The sequence below is a fragment of the Lutzomyia longipalpis genome, chromosome 4, assembly GCF_024334085.1.
Source record: "Lutzomyia longipalpis isolate SR_M1_2022 chromosome 4, ASM2433408v1".
Taxonomy (NCBI): domain Eukaryota; kingdom Metazoa; phylum Arthropoda; class Insecta; order Diptera; family Psychodidae; genus Lutzomyia; species Lutzomyia longipalpis.
The window spans coordinates 7,719,673-7,745,347 of record NC_074710.1 but is presented as its reverse complement, the minus strand read 5'-3'; the positions used below and the strand labels follow the sequence as shown (position 1 = coordinate 7,745,347).

Below are 25,675 nucleotides of genomic sequence, written 5' to 3'. Positions count from 1 at the left end.
AGTAAGTATAAAAAGGTTTCTTATAATTCTTTGAATCAAATGGTGCAAAGTTTGGTTAGTCCCCTTTTATTTGTAGGTAATTTTACATCTCAGCTGGCCTAATTCGTTAAAAGCCACTTATGTATACATATTTTATGTAGTTATGTACATACTGACGGTGCATCGAAATATAATTCAGATTTTTTTTTTCATACAACAATCAACTCATTTGCAATGAGCTTTGGGGGGTAAATTGTGATATTAATGTGGTTGCCACATGGAGTGTATTGTGTGTATATGCAAAAGGTTCATTGAGTTATCTGTATTGGCATGGAAATATATTATGTACCTATATTGTATATATGGAAAATTATGCATTAGCCTACTAATGACTTCACATCCCAATAGTTATGCTTCAAAAGACACAAAATGCACACAAACACACACAGAGAAAACAAGATAAATTATTGACTTTCCCATTAAAATGCAACCCACCCCCACCCCACAAAAGAGGCAGAAGGATGGAATAAAAAGAGCTCCGCAGGAAATGAGATTATGTTGATTTAGAATAACCCTCTGGGTTGAAAGAGGTGAGTGGTGTGGAACTTTCTGCCAAAGACTTATGCCAGGAACGTAGAAAAAAAAGCCACCACAAGAGAGATAAATCAGAGCGTGGAAAGTTGGAGATGGAAGAAAAAATCAGCGAGGCCAAAAAAAAAACTAATTAGATGGCATTAAAGTCGAAGGAAGTGGGCACCCGGAAGATATCCTTCATTTTAATCTAAATTAATGCTGATGGATTTGGTGGAACAAATGAGATGGAAAAATAAGCCAATTATATTTTTGGATGGCATTTTACTCACACAAATACAGCAAGATGGGACAATTTTACATTTGGCATAAGAATTCTCCATGACCTCCATAATCCCATCTAAATATTCGTTGTGTTGGAAAAGTTTTTTTTTCTCTTTTTTTGTTCTTAGTCTTCCGAATTTCCATTCTTGTTATTTCATAAAGGAATTGAGGCAATTTTGCACGAGAAAACCTTTCATTCTGGGAGTTAATCAAGGGCACCTTAAATGGGTCGTATTCTGTGATCAAGAAGTCCTTGAAATTGTTAAATTAAAAAGGATTTCTTGATAGCATAAGACTTGGTATGTCTCGTAGTGAGAAAAGTCATTAAAAGAACTTCTTATTTTTCACTGGAATGAACAAGGAAAAAAAATGTAAGAGAAATGTCCAAAAATGCAAACAATGACGTCATTTGTTTCTTATTAATTTATTTTATTTTATTTCATTTACTTGATATTATTGCGCTGAAGTACAATCGTCGGTGAGTTTTGTCAAGGTATTTATATTTTTCATGCGCTTTAGCATTGAAAAAGACAGAAAACCCGAGAGTGACGTCATTGTTTGCATTTTTCGTTAATTTTTTTCGATTTTTCTCAGATAATCGCTTTAGTTGTAGAAAATAAGAAGTTTCTTTGATGATTTATTATTCTTCTCTGCAAGATTACAAACAGATTTTATTTGAAAAAGATTTTTCAAACAAAACGGGTGAATTTCTCTTCCAAAACATTCAAATTTTATCTTGAAGTTTATTTTTCCTTTTTACGCTAATTAATGTTATTGTATTGTAAATATTTAAATGAATTTGATTGAAAAATTCTTTTGTAAAGAAAAGGGAAAACTGTTGCATATTTCATTGGCTTTTGCTGATGTACTCCCCCACTGAATTTCTACAGAAAGTTCGGAGAAAATGATAGAAATGTTCAATCTCCTAATTTTGTGAGCTTTTTTTTTAATTCACTCCCATCATATTTCCGCCTCACACCCTTCGCCCCTTTGGGTGTATTCTGGAAATTTATTTGCTGTTGTTTTAATTCAATTCATTCGTGCGAAAGATTAGATAGGGGCTCCGCATTTTTTTCCCTGGAAATCCTCAGGGGATGGTCTATGTGATGCTTTTTAATTCAAATGGGAGCACGATGAGGGTTTTTTTTTACCAGCAACCACTCCTCTTTCAGTGTGAGGCTTAAAAAAATCATTAAGCTGCGTACAGGCAAAGCTTTTTTTGTGTGCTTTTTCCCCTGAGTGAGCTTTCGGAGAGGGAGAGAGAGGGTTTGCTGTCGGAAATGATTTCATGTGCTTTTTTTTAAAATTGTTTTATACTCTACAGATGGTTCTTTATGCACTTTAATTTGCCTTTGATCATGAGTGGAGGGATTCCATCTTGCATATGCAAGGATTTATGTTTCTAGGAAATAAAATTTTCTCTTCAGCCTTTTGACCTATTTCTAAGTATTTTTAATTAGTCTTTTATACGTTGATCATATGAATTTTATTGTCTTTTATTCTTTTTTGATCTATCAACGGTTATTTATGTAGTAAATGGTGGAAAGAAGTGCAAATTTATTGCAAAACTTCTGCGGCAATTTGTGGCTTTACCAGTGAAACGCAATTGATAGAAATATAAAGAAAAATTGCACAAAAAATGAAAGAAAAAAAAACAGAGTATTAAAGAAAAGAAAAAAGCCACATAGAGAGGAAATGAGGTGAATGACGAATTTCCGGTTCGCTACCTTGCAAATGCAACTGTCTTTTTTTCCTTTTTTTGTACATGCTGAACTTTTTCCACCCATAAATTGCAAAATAGAGAAAACAATTTCAATTCCACCATTCGCTCATCCAATCCAACAACGTACAAAAATGTATACAATTTAGTGAACAAAAATTTTCTTTTTTTTCTCTTGTATTTCCAGGTGAGTTTCTCGAAGCTGTTGAAGGACTTTTTCACCCCATTGAGTTGTTGTTGAAATTTATTTTAAGTGAGTTGATTGATTTTCCTTCCCTTTATTCCCTAATTAACGAACTTTTCATGGAGATTCTCGTGAAAATCCTTCAAATGAATTTTTTGCTCTACCTTTTTGCATAGTTTTACATGGAGGTACTGATTATTTCACTGTAAATAGTTTCATTTTACTTTTTAAGGGTGCAATTCTTATTAGATGAACGAGCAAGGGCAAATGCAATTTGTGGTATGTTCACAAGTGAAATATAACCCATTTTCCTGAATTTAAATTTAATTTAAATTTCTCAAAAATCCTTCTTTATATTTTTCCTTGAAAATCGCGAGCCTTCTTGTGAGGAAGAGTCAAATTGCGCAAAATTGCGTCTCAGAACAGGATTCCACGAAATTCCTGATTAAATTAAATACCTATTTTCCTGATCCTGAACGTTAGGCAGTCAGTAAGATATTTTTGAAATTACTTAACTGCGAATTTACATGGAAATCTTTCATTTCTTCTTCAACTTAAAATCCCCTTCTCGATGGCAATAAGGGTTCAAATATTAATTTCACCCATGAATGACATACAACCCCACGGGAAGCCAAGGGATTACCTCCTTTCGGGCGTTGGAGGGACGGATCCATTGCCTTGGGGAAATCTTTTCTGTGATTTAAATAGTGAAACAGTATTGAACTATTGGGAATTATTCTTCGGCACTGTGGAACCAATAAATTTCTCGACAATCGCAAATTCTGTGTGGTTGTGTTTTGAGCGGAAATATCGCCCTTTTTGCGAGATGTGGAAGAGGATTTGTGTGTGCAGAAGATGAAAAATGACTTGCTCAACGTTCACATTCCTCCACCTGCCTCATCGTGGATGTGGGTGGGAGAACTGCATCAGCATAGCTTCTTTTTTCTTTCGTTCACTGCCACAGTGAATTGGGTATTTCGCATAGAATAGGCGAAGGGAGATTGGATATCGCGCGCGTGCTTGCAAAGCATCGTCGTGCTGCAGATGGTGTTTGATTTGCATTCTCTCGATTGAAGTTTAATATCAGTGGCATAATAATTGAGATATATTGAAACTTTTTTTTTAGCATACCTACTTCCCGCGAGAGAGAGGAGTGAAAAGACTCAAAAGCTCATGGGCGGGGGAGTCAAGGTGAAAAATACGAGATGACGTGAATTGAAGATGATTGTGTCTTTTGGATTATTGTCACGTCCTCCAATGTTGGTTGGGCGACGATGCTGTGAAAGTCACACAGAGTGAACAAATCACATGGGATTCCTGAGGAATTTGCCAATTTCAGCACTGACTTCCTAATTTAGCCTCAAGTAATAACTTCCCGGATCTCTTCCACACACACATTCCCTTTGCCAGAAGGAACTCCCTTTGGCTTTGCAAAGCCACGAAATTGATATTTCAACCCCCCCACAAAATAGTCTTCGCCCCAAAAGAAAGCAGAGAGGAAAAGGGAGTGAGTGAAAATGGAAGAAAACAATCCGTAAAATCAATTTGCGCACTTTGAAATGAAAGCTTTTAGTAATAGGAGATGAAAAATCAAACGAATTTCTAAAGCTCTCACGGAACGTGGAATTATTAGTAATTGTAGCTTAAACGCTAGCTATATAGTTCCATGAGATATTTTAAAACATAATAGTTAGCTTTCAAATTGAATACGAAATTATTGTAATTTTTTAAAGTTTTTATTGAGCAAACTTATGAATTAATGGGTTGAAATTCACTTTAAGCCTGACCTAAGCTAGTTTCTTGAAACTACCTTAAAAAACTAAAAATTGAATAATTTAGGTGACAATAATTTTTCCTTAACTGCAATGGATTGATCCATATAGATCACCTAATAAATTCGAATTCAAGCCTATCAAAAAGAGATAAATTAGACTTAACATTAATCCTAGCTCAAACAACTTAAAATTTAGCGTAAACAACTAAATTAAAGTTTAAAAAATTTTAGCCTAGCTCATGAAACTATAAATTGATTTAGAAAACTTATGTCTGAATTAAAAAACTTGAATTAAAGATTGCATTTAAGGTTTATAATTCAGGCATACCTTTCTAACTTAAAGGATTTAGTTTTCATCTAAATTAACTTTTTTATATAAGCCTTTTAATTCAGGTATAAGCTTTCTAACTCAAATTTAAAGTTGTTGGCTATAAAAACTATAATTTGGTTTAGAAAGGATTAAGCCCGGTTTAAGAAATCTTAATAACAAAACTCGAAAGCTTTAGACTTTAGTAGGGAATTTCACCTATATTCATCATAAATATTTAGGTTTTCCCAGAGCTCCTGTTGATACCGAAAGAAAAATCATTCACGATCTTGTTTTACGTTTGATATCTGGCTGATTTTGATGGAGAAAAAATAATCAAAAGCACAGTATAACGGGGTTCTTGTATTTTAAAAGAAAATATATTTTTTTAAAGTTTTCCCAATTAATCTTAAATAATGGAAATATTTTTTGAAAATATTTTCCAATTACCCTTCAAAAATAATTAATCTTAATATATAAAGCTGAAATGTTTGTTTGTCTGTGGCACATGAACTCCTCCGAAACGGCTGGGCCGATCTTGATGAAATTTGGTATGGGGGTAGAGGGGGTCAATACGAGTTGCAAGCGCTATATAGGATTCCGCCCCCTCCCCCCTTTATAGCGCCCCCACAGAAAAATTGATTTTTTTCCCATTTTCTACCTGCTGAAGGGTCAGGCAACGGGATTTTTTTATTTTAAAAATTTTTCGGGGTACCGTATTATTCATCCCCCCAACTAATATACGCCCCCTTTTATATCTTAAAATGGAGTTTGCTCACAGGTGATTGGGGGCTCGGGTTGACTAGTTTAATAATAATTTTAAGGGCCTCAAAATAAATAAACTCCTTTGGCACTCATTGTTGATTTTCTTTTTTTTTCCATAGGGAGTTTTCACTTTATTTTGTATCATGAGTTTCTTCTTTTTTTGTTTTCCAAAAAAAAATCTTTTGGCAAAAAAAAAACTTTAAACTTTATAAATTGCTATCCCTTCTTTCCGGTTGAATTCCCAAATCTCCTCACAGATGGATCTTTTTTCGGGGAAACTTTTCCGCACCAATGTGATTGTTTAAGGAGTTGGTACAAAATTTATGTCCTAGCTGAGGAAGAAGATTTTGAATTTAAGTGCGGGGGGTGGGGATTGACAGAGGAAAAGCTCATCAATCAAAAATTCGAACCCAATATTCTTTTCACAGCGGTACAGTGTTTTCCATGCCATTTTTATACCCTTCAGTCACCCCATGGTGTGCTGAGAAGGCTGAGAAGAACTCCTGATGAGAAGTGGGGGAGTTTTTGGGAAATTCTGGAGAGGGTAGGGGGTGGTTTTGCCTTTGAGAACGTGGTGTCAACATTTCTCATCCGGCGCTATGTGCCACCCTTACGTGTCTCACGGGGTGGAATAATAAATACGTCATGCTATATACGGTATGGAAACTACGAAAGGGCGGACTGGTTGGAGACGGAAGCCATACGAGGGGTGGTCTTCGTGTTTACTCAAGGTACAAGGCATAGGGGGTTGTATATATGTATATAATGCCTTATGGAGCGGTGTTACGTCGAAATATCGCCATGTAACCGTTTCGTTTGTTCCTGGCAACGAGTCTCCATGACAATATAGTGATTCCTGATGTATTATTCCTTGACTGCGGCTACCTCATACGGTGTATTATGTTTTATTCCACATCCATCGACCCACAGTTGAGGTAGAAACTTTCCACAACACCCTCCTTGGGTACACCGACATAGAAAGGACGGTGAAAGTGACCCTTTAGTGCGACTCGAGCTTTTCTTATAAATATTTTATTAAATACATACCATCCACCATACCCAACTGAGAGCTGCGAATAAGCTACAAAGAAGCACATTTAAGCTACTGTTGGTACGAAAAAAAAAAGGTGAGACTGATTAATGTTCCCATCAATAAAGCACTCAAATGGATGAACTTTTTGCCCCCATTCAATACCCGCAAGAAATTTCATTTAAATCAAATTTCATACCATGAAACGCCCAACAATATATCCTTTCTTGTATTACTATTTTGAGATGTATCAATTCGGGGTGAAAAGGACTTCTATTGAGTTATATAATACGGTATAACATAAACATTAATTGATGAAGGATATCAATAGAGAGAGAGAGCTTTTGGTATGAGGAGGGAACTATTGAATAAGATTGTTTTCAAAGGGATGCGACCAAACAATGTGATTGCTATGTAGAGGATGAAGAGATTTCAATAAAGATTCCAGTGCTTATGCTTTGGAATCACAAAATTGGGGATTTTGTAGTTCAAATTACGAGAATTCCTAAAGGAGATCTCCTTTGATATTTTACCTAATGATATTCTTAGTAAAATCAGGTAAATTGGATTACTGGGTCGTAATCTTGCGACCAAGAAATCCTTAAAATCGTTGAAATTTCAATAGTTTTTAAGACTTTTTGGTCGCTAAATAGAGCTGAATGTGTCATGATAAAGCAGAAAATTTTATCGCTGATTTTCTTGGTCGAAATCAGCAGCAAATCGAATGTCATTAAAATCATAAAATTTTGTTTTCGTTCTAAAGAGTTTCACTGATTTTCGACGATGAGATCAAAAAACAAATAAATAAATTCTATAGCTAATTTTTCTCATTGAAAAATCATTGTTCGAGAAACTGATAAAAAATATTATTTGAATTTGGCGGGCACTCGAAGTGGGATAATCATGGTGGTAAATTCGAGTGGTGAAAACAAGGAATGTGGGGAATAGGACAGAATTGGCGGCAAAAATGGCAGATTCGTATTAAAGTGTAATTATCGCGTTAACTTGAAAAATCTCGCGAACAATCATTATAACATCAATTTGTTTAATCCACCAGATTCTTCTTGTCAAAATCAGTAATTATTCAGACATATTTTAATGTAGAAAATGGGCCTAATTCAGCGACCAAGAAACCCTTGAAATCTTTAAATTTTGTACTGAAATTTCAAGATTTCAAGCGAATTTCAAGGGTTTCTTGGTCGCCCAATATTTGAATTATTAAATTTAATTGTATGACATTTTATTCGTCGAAATCAGTCACATATCAGTTATTTTTAAATGATTATTTTATATAATAAAATTTTTGAAATTGAGATATTGTACAAATTACTTGGGTATCTCATGAAAACATTTCGTTGAATGCACGATTGAGATATTATTCTGAGATTCCTTATATTTGTGAGAACTATTCCTAGAAAATTCAACTAAATGGTACAATACGTACAATACACTATGTATACATAGCGTGTTGAATGTGCAATTTAATATGAGTTGAGATGCTTCTTTAATCTGCGGCGCCTTGCTTTATGGATTAATTGTCCAAGCGTATGTGTTAACTGTGAAACAACATTTCACCATGGAATGAAAATGCCGTGCTATTGTTGCACAGAGCTATATAGCTGGATGGGAAATTGTCAAAGTTAGATTAGTTCCTTCATCTCTGTGGCTATAAGGATGTGTGTGTGTGTGTGGGAGTTATACGGTAACGTCTGCCATCGGATGTTATTTGTTTCTCCATCCACCACACCGAGATGCGGAGCTTTTGATATCTTCATTGCGAAGGGGGAGCTTTTGTCGGTGATGGTGGTGGGGTAAATAGATAAGCAATGAAATAAACATAACTCTACACTATATATCGCTATGTCAAATAGCTTATGAGAAGTATGTATGTATGTATGTATGTTTATAGCATCCTATTGAAGTTTTCTTTTATTCTTCCATTTTACCTTCTATTTTCGGGTAAATAGAGGAGTTTGGGTGGAAAATTCAGCCATCACCACCCACCTAAAATGAGCAAGAACAGCTCCTCTTTGGGGTGCAATTTTCCTTCATCTCACAACGATTGTCTCTTTGCCAGAAAATACCTTCCAATATTTTCTTTTAGATATTTTACCAAAAAAGCTCCACATTCTTCCATCCTACCCACATAGCTTTTCCACCCATCTTGTACTTTCTGAAAAGTTATATATGATTGTTGGTCAGTCCCTGTGTTTTGGTGTGTCAGCGACAGGACGCTACCGCAAAGGGGAAGCATCATGGGGGGTAGAATCAATAAAAGAGTCTCTCTGTGGTCATTCCGATGATTCCTATTTGATTGGATTTGTGTGTGGAAAATTGTACTTCTGCTCCCGGCAGCTATCACCCGCATTCGTCGAATGAACCTACATGGGCCAATTCGTGCTTCAAAGTCACAACATTCTTCCGTTAGAAAGCCAATAAAGTTTCGCGCCAATAAAAGTAGATGGGAAAAGCTCTGCAATGCTCATTTTTCTCTTCTTTGACATTTTCTCTCTCATCCTCCTTTGAAAGCTTTCACATAGATATGTGGCTATTTATAGAAGATAGTTTGGGATGGAAGCGTGGAGCACTGAAGAAAAATAAATTGCTTTTATTGCATTCATAGGACATCAGTGGTGTAGCTAGGGAGGGGGTTTGAGTGTCTAAAAACCCTGAAAGTTGAAACAATTCGTATTTTTTTTCTTTCAAGATCAAAAGAATTTACAAAAGTTTCAAACTTTTGTGTTTTTTTTAAACATCAAACGTTAGGAAAAAAATTGTAAAACTCTAGAAAATAAACGTCAAAATCTAAGAACAGTCGTCAAATTCTAAAAAAGAAACGATAAGTGTTGGAAAAAACATCAAGCATTTCTGTTAGATAAAGAGAATTTAACGTTCAAAAAGAAATGTCAAACTCTACAACGAAACGTCAGAATCCTTAAAGGAGTGTCAAATTCAAAAACGTAGCGTCAAAATCTAAAAACAATCTTCAAGCTCTAAGAAAGAAATGAAAAATGTAACGTCAATCATTTCTGTTAGGAAAAAAACATATAACGTTCAAAATTAAATGTCAAACTTTAGAAATAAGACGTGAAACGTCAAAATAATGTTAAAAAACAACGTCAGCTTTCGGAAAAAGAACAAAGAACCTTCAAAAAGACACGTTAACCGTTTTAAAATCATCAAACGTTAGAAAAGAATAGGCAAACTTTAAAAATTGATTTTTTTCCTCTCAGTGCATCCATGTGAAGGAGCCACGTCAATACTTTCATGCCTTTTTTTCTCATTTCTCTTGGTGAATGAAAAAAAAATTCCCCAGAGTTTTACCAGGCGAAGTATGAGATCCACAAGGCAGAGTATCATGATTTTTTCTCATTCTTGGGAAATATGGTCCTTGATTGGATTATTGGAATTGTACACAATTGGCTATATGGGTGTGCGGGGTGGTTAGAGAGGGAGTTTTTCCCGATGATAAAGTTGTGTGTGGCATTTTTCTTTTTTTTTTCCTTTCCTCCCTCAGGACCATTTCATCTTATCTTCGCCATCGAGAAAATATTTTTTTCCATCCCTTGCGAAACATTTGGATGAATTCATTGTCATTGGTACACATTTGTTGGAAAAAATTCACCACATATCCCCCTGGGGTCTTGTAATTTAATCCATATAACAGCGGAAAATCCACAGAGGATTTTTCTTTCAGTGTGGGTGGGTAGAACATTGGGGGTCAGGGAAAGCGAACATTATATATTTTTTTGGAGAAGAGTAATTTTTTTTTATGCGGAATCAATTTAATTCACCTGAAAGCTCTATATTTATCGTTTATACGCTTCCTCACCATTTTAAGCAATTGGACAAATTGTCCCCATGGAATTTTCTTCAAACCACCCCCTCGCCGCATTTGCAGCAGTGGAAGTTTTCTGCAATTTTCATGATGTGTGCGGGTATTTTTTCCTTCTTCCATAACATTGATGGTTCTTTTCAAATAAATTTTCCCTCAACTTTCCATCAAATGCCATTTAGGGGATTAAATTGAGAAATTTTTTTCTGCAAAAAAAATTCTTTTCATTCCTCAGAGAGCTTTTGACATGGCTTCAATTTCTTCGAACTTGGCATGCAGGACGGATTCACAGATGGGAATTTTAGTTTCTCACAATGAGATTCACCAAGATGATAAAAAGTAATCTTTTGAATTTATTTACATGTCGTGCTAAAGCTTAATCAACTATAAGTATTAGGTATTTAATTAATCCATCACGATTCTGTAGTTTGTGGGCAAGAAAACTCCTCTGCCTCTGATAATGGGAGTTTGTTTTTCCACACCAAAACCCCCCACAGGCGTGTTCTTGTGGCCAATCTTTCGCATAGGAGTTGTGTGCTATACCGGGGAGATTAGCAAAGTTTTCCCTGCATAACTTTCGCTCGATCTTCTCCCAAACAAAACTCCTATATAGAGACTTTACTTCCTCCCCTCAATGCCGCATGTGGAAAATCTCCACCAACATCATTAAAGAGATTTTCTCCCTACTCTGTATGCAAGATGAAGATGGGGGAAACAGAAAAAAAAAGAATTTGAAAGAAATGTGATTTATCTCTGTAAAAAAAAAGTTGCACCACTATGGCAATGATCTACATCTCCTCATTTGTCAGCTTATTTGCTTTGCAATTAAGAGTCAATTGCTGTATTATTTTATTTTCTCATTTCATTGCTTCCACACGCACCAAAGTAAAAAAAAAAATACGCAAACCTTTTGGTGTAAGACATCTGTTTGTGAGATGTTTCGTGGTGCGGACAAAACAACAGCCAGCAATGTATTAGGAATCAGTTCAAGTACACAAAGTGGTGGGAAAAACACATTAAGATGCCTATCGTGTGGCACATGCTCATTTTGGATGCACCTCTTGCAACCAGGTGGACGCCTTTTCTGTTCCACCTCACTGACTGTGGAGCTGAAAATGTGTGCTGAAAACATCGGTCAATTGTATGGAAAATTGACGTGTTGATGAAAACACCTCAAGGTTGGGAAGAATAAAATTATTCAGAATAATTTTTATTTCTAAAAACTAATTTTTGAGATTTCAAATGAAAAGGAGTTCATGCACGGGCCATGTAAAAACTTCCTCTATCGCAGAACAATTTTGACCCATTTCATCTTGTAAAGAATAAATATAAATAGAAAAATCGCGAGAGAAACTCCCCAATAACCACTGAGATCACATAAAAAAATGTTTCAAAACTTTTTTGTAGACTGCGCGCATTTTCCGCAGAGGTGTTTTTCTTTTTGAAATCAATAATAATTTATTAACTACAAGAAAATTGACACTTTTATTGATTATGCAAAATTAATTTTAAAAAGAAAAAACCACCGCGGAAAATGCGCGACAAATCTACAAAAAAGCATTGAAACATTTTTTAGGGGGATAAAAACTACAAATGGCGTCGCAATATTTGAATTTTTTGCAATCTTTTTTTTGCATTTTTCTGTGTGATCCCAGTGGATATTGGAAGAGCTTCTCTCGCGATTTTTCATTGTTTTTTGATTCTCCACAAAATAAAATGGGTCAAAATTGTTTTGCGTTAGAGAAAGTTTTTACATGGTCCATGCATGAACTCCTTTATTTTGTGTTTATTAATTTTCAATGGGGTTGATAAGAATTTGTTGTAATTTTTTTCGGATGTCTAAAGTTCTGAAATCTGAGCAAAACTCGCAAAAAAATTACCCAGTAAGCAAAATTTGTTCAATATCGAGTCAATGTGGGTCTGCATAGATGGTCAATTATTGATCAAATTAATTTTTATTTTTATTCAGATTCCTTCTTAAAGATCATTTCCCCATTGATCGATCTGTTTTTAGAGTGTGAAATTCACATAGTCAGGCAGTCTTAAGATTTTTTTCTCAATTTTCTTAAACATGTCTTAAGTTTACTTAAGCAAACTTTAAGATTTCTTATGATTTTTAAATTTTTTTAAAGAATTTCTTAAGTTAAAAATCTTTAGACTGATGCTTAATATTTAATCAAAAGCTCTTCTCATTCTTCTTACAAAATATATTGTATATAAATGAGCTATATATTTTCAATTTTCTTTACAATTCATCACTCCATAGCTGAGAGCTTAATAAAGTCCACGAAGAAAGTAATTAATGAAACAATATAAATAAAATAAGTGGAGTTTAGTTGAATTTATTGACGTAATTGGTAAATATTGTACGAAAAGCTCGGCTGATACAAAATGGAAATTTAATTATTGTCTTCTCTCTTGTTCTTCCTCCTTGTCCCCCTCTTTTTTGTTTGAGTGTTTTTCAATCCATTCGTGTTCTATCTTAATCAATCTCGAACAATTTAAATTCTATATAGAAATTTCTATTGACTACCACACGGGGAGCACTTGAGAAGAGAGGCGTTTGTGAGTTATTTTACATGTGAGTGCATTGTAATTGCCACTGTGTGTAAGAGCTTGAGTCAAGATCAATGAGTGACCTCATCTCCTCAAGATCATTATGCTCACGTAGTGTTTTTATTTACATATTTCTTCACTTTTTCTTTTCTTCGCATGTTTTTTTTTTCTCTCTCTGTGTATGTCTACCATTGTTTTCCGCAGCCCATCTCTTGTGGTGTAGAGGAAGAGAGGGCAGGCGGAGGAGCATCGCCACGGTGCGGAAAATCTCAATTTACCGTCTCAATTGCCATGGCGGTTGAGAAATTGATTTCCATTCCCCAACTCCCCACCTTGGCTTGAGTAATATTTGTGCAATTTCGAGAGTGTGTGGTCGCGATTAGGTAATGCGTTGGTTTACAAGAGAAATAAATATGAAAAAAAAATGTAAATACAACCACCATGCATTGGTATTCAACACCCATATTATACGAAATATGCTCTGAACTAATTTCACTTTTAAAAATACATCCACCACAGTCGAGGTCTCGATCAACGGCCAGGTTTTTGAATTTTTTTATTCATTTCTTGCACCGACAGTATAGTTTTCTAATAATATGATTAATTTTCCGCGCGCCAAAACACAGGAATGTTTGGTGAAGAGAGTGAAAAGGAGTTTTGTGCGGGAAGTGGTGCAATCGGAAGGAAATTTTCCAATTTGTGCGGAAAATTCATCTTTGTTCAACAGTTGAAAAAAAATATGAATAAAAAACCGACAAAGTGAATAGATTATTTTTTTTTCGGGTAAGACATTAAGAAGAGTTTAGTAAACCCATTGACAAGAAAGCCAGACTTGCTAGACTGGTTCTTGATCCGCCAATCTCCCGCGCGCGTACACCTTTCCCAGCAGCCTTCGCATTGACATTCAAATATCTCTCATGACACGCCAGGTGCTCAATGAAATGCACACGAAAAAAACCAACCGAAAAGACAAAGACATCGTCGCACCCCATCCTAGGCCAAGCACAAAAGATCCATCGCATCAGAGAGCCATCAAAGCTCCATCCAAGTGTGACGAAGAGCATGAATGAACAACCAAAAAAAAAGCTAATTCAATGATTCCCAAATGAGAAATGATTGTAAATTGGGGAGAATATTAGCTAGGTGTTCCCAATTGACTCCCAAGGTGCATCCACTGTCAGATGAAGTTATCGCCCTGAAGAGCCATTTGGTGCGTCATCCAATTAGAGTTGAAGCGAGAATCGAGTGCACCTGGTAGAGTTGGTCAAGTTGGACCACTTGTTGCACACTTTTTCGCACTACACTGCAAAAACGTAATTTTTGCTAATTGCGCAAAAAAGGCTGCAAATAGATTTTACATTGTAGAGCACTTAATTAAACGGATTTTCAAGAAGAGGCACGTAAAGCTCAAGTTGGTTTGGATTACAAAAGAAACGCGTTAATGTATTACCCTGAAGATGGTCTAATTGGTAAATGAACGAACATACTATAATCATTTTAATTTAGCAATAATTTAGAAGGTTTATTTGAATGGGAAAAATGTGAGTTAATTCAACCATCGTTCCATGAAAGGGTTAACGAATAATAATCAAGTAAACATTTTGATTGAGGCAATCAATCATAATTGAATCAATCAGAATTATCAAAGATTTATCAATTATGGATAAATCGGTTAACCCTTTAACGTTTTTTGGGTCATACGCTGACCTAAACGTGAAACATTTTATTTTTTCAATTATTTATGAATGTAATTGTTTTTCCATGTTAGAAATGCATCAAATTCACGCATAAGGCGCCAAAGAAGACGTTCTGACTGAGAAAAGTTCTCTAAAAAAATTCATAGAATAAAAATCGCGATAAAAGAGCGCATGTTTCAATGTTTTTATGTTTCACGTTGGACGTGAAAGGGTTAAGTCAATTCATCGATTGATAATTATTGATCCAATATTGATCAATTATTGACAGTGGATTGTTCAATCGGATGCCAAATCAGATCACTCAATAACTCAAAATCAGAGACTCAAAATTGACACAATCAATATTGAGTCAATTGTAACTCAATGTCTAACATTTTTATTTCATTTAAAATTGTATAGGGGAGAGCGGGGTTAAAAAAGTCACTAAAGGGTTTAGAAAAAGCTCAAAATATAATATTTCCCAAACAGATAAAGCGAAATGAATAGCTCAATTCTTTAGGATATTTCTTGCCCTACAACTCTTTCTCAGATCATTTTGTTCTATCTAGCTAGGAAATAAGATATTTTCGGCTTTTTCTAAACCCTTAAGTGACTTTATTAGCCCCGCCCTCCCCTATTATTGCTAAATTAATCCCTTTAATCCCTTCCTCATTCTTATTTCATGAAAATATTGGATTAAAATGCAAAATAAAATCAAGTGAAAGTCCTAAATATTTTTCTTCTAATTGCTCATGAATTTTCCATTTAAATTAGAAAAATTTGCAAAATATTGAGGTATCATCCTTTAACAAATTGCCACAATCACTTATTCTTCTTTTGATACTATTTGACATGGAATTTCACCACAAAGCGAATCCACCTCTCAGTGGTTTCATCCATCAGCATTTTCATGTTTTTGCAAGTTGAGAGATTATCTTGGTAAAGTATTCTGAATGAAATACTCCTGCAGATCTTTCCTTATCACAACTTTATCCGCTCTTTTATTGTTACAAGGCTCACACAAAAAAAAAGATCTCCTTTGCTCCCCTCCCATACTTTGGGGGTAGATGCTGAAAAAAGAAAAATTACCATAACAAGAAAGAATGAGCGAGTGGAAGAGAGCGAGGAAAGCTTTGGGTGTATTATTGCATTTTACCTTCTGTTTGATGGCTCTTTGAATATCTTAACCCACCCCTTCGTGAGGGAGGGTTTCCTATTCAACAAACCACTAAAAAAAGAGTCCTTTCCTCTTGCACGATGGTTGGGGAAGGGGTGGAGGTGGTTTATAAAAGGCAAAAGGAGGTGGCTCCGAAAGGCATCATGGGCATCAATGGGAAGTAGAATGATTGAAGGAAAAGGGGAAGAATTGCAAAAGAGTAGAAAAAACCCGGCTCCTTTCATTCCATTGTTGCTCAACAAGATATTCTTGACATCAATATTGTAAGACGCTTTTTGAATCTTTAAAAAAATATCTTTTAACTGATACTGCTCAATATTTTGAAAAGTAAACTATGATAAGTTAAAAAAACTAATTTTAAAATATTACTTGTCTAGAAAAAAATACACAGCTGTACTTGAACCGAAGACATTTAGATTTTGAGTCAAATACTCTATTCATTGCCCCAGGGAACTCTGGGTTTTCTGGAAATTGTTTATCAGGATTTTTATCTTGAATACTCTGAATGCTTTTCATTCTTATATGCAAGAAAAGATCCTGATAAACAGAGATTTTCTTTGGAGCAATACTTTTTAACTTGCTGCAATTGCAAATTTTCCGTACAATCTCTAAGGAGTTTTTTGTAGCATAGAATGCAAAAGTTTCCTATAAATTCACAATAACAAATTCTCAAGCGAATGCACACAAATATTCTTCAAATTCCCAAGAGAATTTTGTTTATGCTAACGTTTCCTGCTAAATCTTGCGGATGAAATCTTGAGGAGGAAATCTTGAGAAATTCACTAAAGCGAAAGCATTTCCACATAACATCCCCAAATGACATTGAAAGGCGTTTTGTCAGAAAGCAAAAGAGAGTTCAATGGAATTTACCTGTAAGAAAAAATTTGCATTTTATCACCCAACAATGCATAAATTTTCATAATAACCAAAACACATCGTCTAGATTTGCGTAGAAGACGTGCGAAAAAGTCATCGGACTCGGGGAATTTACAAAATAAAATTTTTTGTGACGATCCATGTGCTGCGAGAATTGAGGAAAAAATATAAACCAATCTCATCTTCTCTTCCAGCTCAAAAATGATGAGATGTAAGTTGAATGAACCACGATCAAAGTTGATTATTAACTCAACTTGATCTTGTTTCATTCCACACTGTGCCACCGCATCTGTGGTCACTTTATTAAGTATTTTATTTTGCTTGTCCAATTGAAAATTAAATTACATACCCATTGAATGCTCAATTGCAATCATAAGATGGAGCATTCTCAACCCTTTTGTGACCAGTGGATCGTGCTTTATCACAAATGTGAAACATTATATTTTGGAGAATTTCAATTAATTTTTATTGTTTTTTTTGGCTTGAAAATGCATTAACCCTTAGCGGACCATTGGGTCATATGATGTTGTAAATGTGAAACATTTTATTTACTTGAATTTAAATTAGTATAATTACTTTTTTTTTTAAATTTTAAATGCTTGAAGTTTACGTAGAAGAAGCCAAAGAAGACGTTTTGACTGAGGAAGGCCCTCTTAAAGCATCTGGAGAATAATTATTGTAATAAAAAGATTGCATGTATATGTATATGTTTCTATGTTTTACGACGGGGGTTTTTTTTTACCCATAAAACCTCCCTGGCTACGCCCCTGTTTCACGTGGACGTCAAAAGTTGAACATATAAGGGGCGAAAGAAAATATTTTGACTTAAATGTCTTCTGAGAGTATCATATAATAAATACGCAATGAAAAGATCAAAATATTTCATGTTTCATTCAATGTCAAAAGGTCTGGGAAGCATTTCGTTTGACATTGTTGTCTACAATAGAATCGACTTTTTTGTCTATAAATTATCCCAAAGATTTGTTTCTTACTAGTAGCGTTCATTTATGCATACATAATATTGCTAAGAATCAATGAAAAAACTTCTTGAAATATCATAAAAACATGCATGAAACATTAAAACAATGAAACATTGAATTTTTTGTCGCGATATTTATTCTGTAGAACATTTCTTTGCAAAAATGACATCTCAAAACTTTTCAATTCTATAAAAATTTTAGAAATTAAATTATTTCAACGCCAAAGGGTTAAAGGATTAAGAAGAATTATGAGAAAATGTTATGTAAAACAACGGTATTCTAAATTTTATTAAAATATTCTTTAGATTCAAATATGAACTGAAAGGCAAATGCTCGTAACAAGTTTAATTTTTTAAGGAAATTTTCTTCCTAAAAACACAAATATAGTAAAAAATTAATTTCAAATATTTCTTTTTATTTTCAGAATTTCATCTTTTGGCGAAACTGTAGACGTTAAAGAGAGGGTTTTCATCATTCCCAAGTAAGTTGATAAAGTATCTCAATAATTGCAATTCATTTTGGATAATCTACCACATTGAGCACCTCAGGGTTAACAAAGAAACATACAAGTTCCCACAAAAAAAGCCAAATGTGCTTTACAGAAACTTTTATAAATGGAAAAATCTTCAACGGAAAATCAGTTCGTCTTTCTCACTTATGCTTTTCACATACACATAACACATGGGAGAAGAAAAAAAGGAAGAAAATGCCATTTACTTGGTAGAAAATCATAATCGCTGCATTGTTGAGTGGATAAAAGGGAGACACGTTCCCGCGTGCAAAATGAAGTGTTCCACATTTGAAATGCGCATCACTTCCATTTTGATGGCGAATGTTCCCATAAAAAGTGGTGTTGGAGCTTTTTTTTACTCCCTCTCTCCCACACCCCCGCACATAACCACTCTTTTTCCCCGTATTCGTGCCTGAATTACACATTTTTCTCCGGGGTGGTGGGAAGTGGATGAGAATATGCTGTTTGCAAGCGGGGCGGGGGTGGAAGAAGACTTTTTTCTTTGGCAGTGAGGTGGAAGAGAAGCAATATAAATTCATATAAATTGAAACATTTGCTGTATGCAGAGATATAACTTTGCAAGAGGAGACACGTTTTTTCACTTTATCTTAAATGTCAATTTAACATTTCGTCTTACGCCTGCCACAGCAATGCTTCTTTTATTTATTATTTGTATTACTTCGTAACAAGATGGGTGGGGGGTGAGATGGGAAATTACTGTAGCGGAAGAACGTGTAAACCATCCTGGATGGTCGCATAAAAATTCTTCCACGTCGTAATTTTGGGATTAAATAAAAAGAAATATATTTTATTAGATACTCTTCTTTCGAATTATAATTCTAAAAAAAAAGCTCAAACCATGGAAAGCTTTTAATGTAATAAAATGATAATTTTTATAGAGAGAGAGAGAGAGAGAGAGAGAGAGAGAGAGAGAGATCATACAGCCAGCAAAGTGCATGGAATTTTTACACAAAAATTAATGCTTGAGGGGATGATGAAATTGAGATTTTCTCTGTGTGTTTATTTTGTTTGATGTATCAGGGAAATTAATTTAAAAGTTGCAAATGGAAATAGTTCATAGAAGTTTCTACCATAAATTCAAAATTAATGTTTATTACGTAGAAATGTATGGGAATTTATCATATTTTTTTTTCATTTCCATTAAATAATTATGTTGGTTTCAATGTAATTTATACATCATACAAGGTGTATATTTAACTTCTATCCCATAGATTTAAAATATTAATTACATTTAATTGCGCAGGTTTTATTTTCATTAATTTATCATATATTTATTATTATATTGTTTTCCTGTAGAAAATGTGTTATTTTCCATTTAATGTTATTTTTGCGGTAAGCTTATACCAATAAAGAAGCGGCAAAAAACTTAATTTTCGAAAGCTTTAATGCAAGGAAAATGTGTTTATTTGTTTCTGTATTAGATAAAGCTATAAAAGTAAAAGTAAAATATTTAATTTTAATCATAAAAATGTTACTTTTAATAAAAGAAAAACATATTTGATCAGTAAAATGTTTTATTTGTTCAGGAAAATATTTTATTTTATTATGAAAATTGGAAAATAATTTATTTTGATTAAATATCTCGATTTCATTGTCAAATAAAATATTCTCCTGACTAAAAATAAATATTTTTGATAAAAATGAATATGAAATGAAATACAATAAATTTTTAAAATAGCTTTTGACATAAGTTTCACCCAAATAATATAAATCTTTAATTAATTTTTTTTGTATAAAATATTTGCTCTTAATTTAATAAATGCAAAATGATCGATTTAATCGGATATCACGCACCAATGGATAAATGGCGGAATATTGTCGCGATAAATGCGCATTTTACGTCCATTTATTGCTTCAATTGATAAATTTTTCACCAAATAGCCATATCAAGTGTTTTTTTTGTGATGATTTATTATATATTTTAAATAATAGGTATAATTTTCACGACCACAACTGTGAAATTATTCGTTATTGATTAATGAGAAAAATGAGCACTTCTTTTTATTTAAAGCTTCACATTGTTTTTTTTTTAAATTCCAATTCGAAGCAAAATTATTTATTATTTGATTCAAGTTGACCCATTTCACCTTATTTTGTTGCTCTAATTCGCATTGTAGAACATAAACTTTGCATTATGTGTACAAAAGAACTCATTTTCATAGTCAAAAGAGAAATATTATCATTATCGCCATCAGGGGTTTTATGGGAAAATATATTTTACCAAAGAGAAAGGAGAATTTTTGGCGGGAAAATTCATGTGCCTGACATACTCGTGAAAAAGTTCATGAGCTGGAAAATTTTCTCATTCAAGGAGATGAAATTTAAATGTGTATGTTGTGTGTGAGTGGAAACATGAGAAATGGGATAATTTTGCAGAAATAATAAGTCATAGATAAATATATGGTTATATGAGAAAATTTGTATATAACATGCGACAGAACAACAGCGAGGCGAACGAGGCTTAATAATCCCCAAAATAATGCGCCAACACTCTCCCCTTTTTTGCACAATTTACACCCACCAAGTCGCTGACAGGCACCTCTCGCGGTGAATGTAGCACCCCCAACATTTGGGGTGCACAACAACCCCCAAAAGACGCGCATTTGTCCCCTCATTTGCGGCTTCCGGGTCGTATACATACATATAACACGCGGGGATGAATGAAGGATTTCCACATACCCCCAACGTTTCTCTCAAGTATTTTGTTTACCGTTTGCTCCCAAATGCTATAATCGTTTATCATTCCACATCACACCACCACCCCTTTCGAAATGGCGCGCACCCCGCATACGGAAAACTTCACCCACCAACAAATATATTACGAGGATGTGCTCTTAATGAGATTTATATGCATAAACGGTTTATCCCGGATGCCATACAACCTCCACACATACACACAGCTTGTTGATGGTAGAATTTGATGTGCAGCCATAGGATTGAGCGTGATGTGCAATGGGAGAAGAGCATGGTTGAACATCCCCTACACGCTTCGTGTATTGTCACCCAACTCAACATCCGACGAATGATGGGGTATGTGCGCTACTTAGCGTACCTGATGCTCGAGCAAATGACACTGAACACATCGTAGGAATTTCATACGTCACCCCTTGAGCACAGCGTGGTGCGTATTATATTGCTTTGAGCTTTTTGAGCTTTTCTATATTAACATTTAGTACAAATAATATACATTTTTGTTCTTAATAAAAAAAAATGAAAATAATCAGTCCTATTTAGCGACTTAGAGATCGTTAAATTGTCAAGAATTTCTTGGTCACTGAAGAGAACCCAATAAGTATGGTTAGAGCAGAAATGAGAGGATGGATTTGAATTTTCAGGTGGAAATTACTAACTAAGCTCAGCTAAAATTTCTTAAGCCAGGCTTATATTTTCTTGCATCAGGCTTTAGTTTTTTAAAGATTATTTTAAGTTTACTAAGCTTGGCCTCAGTTCACTAAGCTAAGCTTAAGTTTTAGCTGTGTTTCTTTCAGACACAGCTTTTTTGAACTTTAGGTTTAAGTTTTTTTTTAGACTATGCTTAAGCTTTCTTATAGCTGGCAATAGTTTTTCAGCTAGCCTTTAGATTTTTAAACCAGACCAAAGTTTTTTAAGGTCAGAATTTCAAGTTTTTTAGGTTAAGTCAGCCTGAAATGGGACTGAATATACATTTTGTGGATTATTTTTATGAGCTTTGATGCGCCAAGACCTTCCACTATATATTTTTATCTATAGAATCAAAATTGGTAAAAGTTATCTAAAATGTATTTAGCTCTGTTTCAGGCTGACCTAACCATTAAAAATTAGAAGCCTGACCTTTAAAAACCTTTATTTGGATCATAAAACTGAAATATGGCTAAAAAAAACTTGAGACTAGTTTAAGAAAACTAGTTCAATGAGCAAATCTGAGTTAGGATTCTCTTGTAAAAATGACTTAAATACTTGCTTAAAATTTTATCTGGTTAAATAACTAACGTTAGAGTCTTATTAAAGAAGCATTCGATTTGAATACAGACAGGAGTGATGTCAGACAGAATTAAGATTTCGTAAGTTTATCTTAATCTAAACTTAAGATTTCTTCAGTTAAACTGAATGTAAATGCATATGATTTTATCGTAATTGACGTCTGACATCGAAATTCGTAAAAATCATCAAAATATGCAGTCTGACTTAAGAAATCTTTTTAAAAAAACTTAAGTCTTTCTTAAGAAAACTTTAGTCTGTCTCACTAGTAAATTTCACCCAATGTTTCTTGTCCCTCTAAAACCTTTTGTTGTGCAATTCCTGACACATTCCTTTCTGCGGTGAAGTAAATTGATCAATTATCTGAAGTGAATATGAGGCCAAACTATATACCTATAAATTAATTGCTATAGTGATGAATATCAATAGTTGGTATGTAAAATGTGGTCCATTTATTCAATTTCCTCCCAAAGGGGTTGAATGTGAAAATTTTCACCATGAATGGACTTTGAAGCAGGAAGATGAGGTGTACGGTAAAAGAAAGACCAATAGGGAGTCCATTGTTGTACTAAATTGATTTTAATTACCTGTACGACTCACTCTTGTTCCGCATGACTTGCTCATCATCGATTTAACACCCTATACGTGGGGGTGGCTGTTTCGTGTATTGGATAACTTTTGCAAAATGCTGAAACTGAGGCAATCACAAGAGCTCTCACACAAATACTACACATCGTGTGTTTATTGAAACATTCAAGCCAGATGGTGAATCTTCGCTTCTTCGATGGCATTAGTTCTTCGTCTTTTTTTGTGCCTTTCCACTTCACGGTAAACTATATACCTTTTTCCGCATCTCCATTTCCTCCATATACAACATACACATATGAAGCAACATGAGGAGAAAATTGAGAAGATTAGAGGAGAGGACTTTTGGACTGTTGTATATGCTATGAATTTTCCTCTTCGTTATAGTTTGCTTATATGATACTTTAAGCAAGTGGAAATGGAGCTGGGGGAATTTCTAAGATGCTTCATGGTTTTCCAACTATATAGCATCCCCATGGGTGAGGAAGGGAGATACAGTGTGTGGGGGAGGGGGGTAAAAGTTATGATTTTCCACCCACACAGCTCATATGTTACCCATCCATGGAGAAGTTTGACAAAAGCTCTTGGGGAATGTGAAAGAGAAATTTAATAAAGCGCATTTAATGTGCAAAAATGATGGCAATAACAGCGGAGAATATTGTTGAAATTATACCCCACATTTGGACATTCTCAGTGCAAAGCATCAAATAACCTTCAAAGAACATCACCATTTATATGTCTAATTGGATTTTTTTAATTCACTTCAATATCACACAGAATTTAATTACACGGACTTACTTTATATGTTGCTTTTTTGCAGTATTAAAACAAAATAGCTCAATGGAAAAATTTATTAATTCTTTTTTTTGCCTTTTGCAACATACCATATCATGTTTACTGACAGACGATTTTATTCGATACTCTTGTTAACAAAATATATACAAACATTTATTTTAATATTCATTTTAGTAGGTATGCAAAAAGAGCGTAATATGTTACGATTGAATGACAATTTTGTTATTAATAACATATTGTTTGTAGCTTTGAAAACCTTTTTTTTTACAAATAATATTTTATTACAATGAAAAATAGAGTTTGTGTAATTAATTACAGTTGATTGAACATATTTTATAATATTAGGTGGAATAAACAGCATTAAATTCTGTTGATTAAAACACTGATTCTGTACATGAAATAAGGATTATTAAAAATATATGTATGTATATAGGTAGCACCCTGGTAGGCACCAAATGAGCTTTATATTCACATTAAAAATTCACCAAAATTGTATGTCAAAAGTGCGGTAATTCATTACATAATTTTTCGATGAAATTCCATTTGCAATTGGTGGTTTTTTGCACACACGCAGAAAAAATATTTTCATTATTTGAATCATAAATTTGCAGATTCTGTTTTGGCGGACACATGATTTAATTATGGTGACAATAAAAAATGGGACCACCCAACCAGACATAGCACACCCACTCGCGAAGATTGATAGTTTATGTGCAGTAAAGTTGCCACCATGCGATGGAATTTTCACAGAAAAAAATACATACATACATATATTCAGAGAGAATGCGTTGTGTAACATAAAAAGGCACCCCTTAGGGGACAAATTGAATGGGTTTTGGGGTGGATTTTGCACCCTATTATATAGAAAACTGCATTGGCGGCTTAAAAAATCATCACACTTTGTCACTTTTTTGTGCTTGAAAGCTTTTGGCGCGGGAATTTATTAAAAAAAGTTTGTCGCTTGGTAGTTTATAGTGAGAAGCTTTTATGCTACATTCCTTGTGAGTTAAAAATTAATTTATCCTACAAACTTCAAATCGTTGTGGTGCAATGTGAAGCTTTGAACATTGCTGTGTATAATTTAATATGAGAGATAGAGCGCCAAAAAGGAAGATTAAGCTCTGTGTGAAATCATTTGAAATTTATTGTCAACGTAGATGTCATCATCATTAAATGACTTCCTCGTCACATTAAGGAGTAGGGGCAGGGGGATGTGCAGACAGATTTCAATGGAATGTCTTCACCCCACCCAAGGGTGGATAGATGGCGAATGTAATTTAGACGTAACATGTGCGAGCACGAGAAAATGGACAATGACTCAGTTGACATAGCTAAGTAAAATATAAATGATCTTTTTTTCTTGGGCAAAATGTTCATCTTGTTTCCACAATGTCCATCATCATCATCCACAAAACCCACGACGGAGCTAACAGATCCGCCATCCTCACACTGGCGAGGGGTGCTTTCTGCAGATTCTTTTTGGGGTAATTTTGAAGGGCTCATTCAACTCCATACATGTCATTCATCTTTCATGCCAACATAGCTCACACATAGAGCTTTTGGAGCTTTCACACCCTTAAATTCTTGCACGCACTCATCACCTTTTCATCTATAGGGAAAAAATGGTGTTTTGTTGCTCGAAAAGACACACGAGATTCCTTTTGCCAGCCTCCTTGACAGCTCCTTGCCGTGCCCCACATATGTTCTACTATTTAGTATTTATAGAATTTCCAAGGAAACAGCCTCGTTGTCCCTTTTTTTCGATTCATCCCAAACTTCAAAAGGATCTCATTTTCCCACAGTTCCCACTAAGTTGAATACCGGGAAGGTTTCGTGAGGGAAATACGAGAGAACGAGAAAATTTTCCCAAATTCACGGAAAAATGTAATTAATTATTTACATGCATTTTTATTTAAGGTAAAAATATCATTTAACAGGAATTTAAATGAAGAATTAAACTAACAACGTGTGAAACTTTTTTTATTATTAACCCAGATATGTCTTTTCGTTAAGTCTAATTTCAAAACTAGAAAAGTTGAGAAAATTTAGTTCTTGAAACAAACAAGAAGTTCTAAAACTCTTCTTTTAACCA

The 25,675-nt window shown here is 34.3% G+C and overlaps 1 protein-coding gene across 1 annotated transcript in view; it reads left to right on the top strand.

The window, feature by feature from the left end:
• LOC129796016 (Ig-like and fibronectin type-III domain-containing protein 1) overlaps positions 1 to 25,675 on the top strand; it is a 156,756-nt gene that overhangs the window by 38,407 nt on the left and 92,674 nt on the right. The window contains exon 3 of the mRNA XM_055837657.1: positions 18,139 to 18,195. The gene's annotated coding sequence lies outside the window, so the exon portion shown is untranslated. The remainder of the gene's footprint in view (positions 1 to 18,138; positions 18,196 to 25,675) is intronic.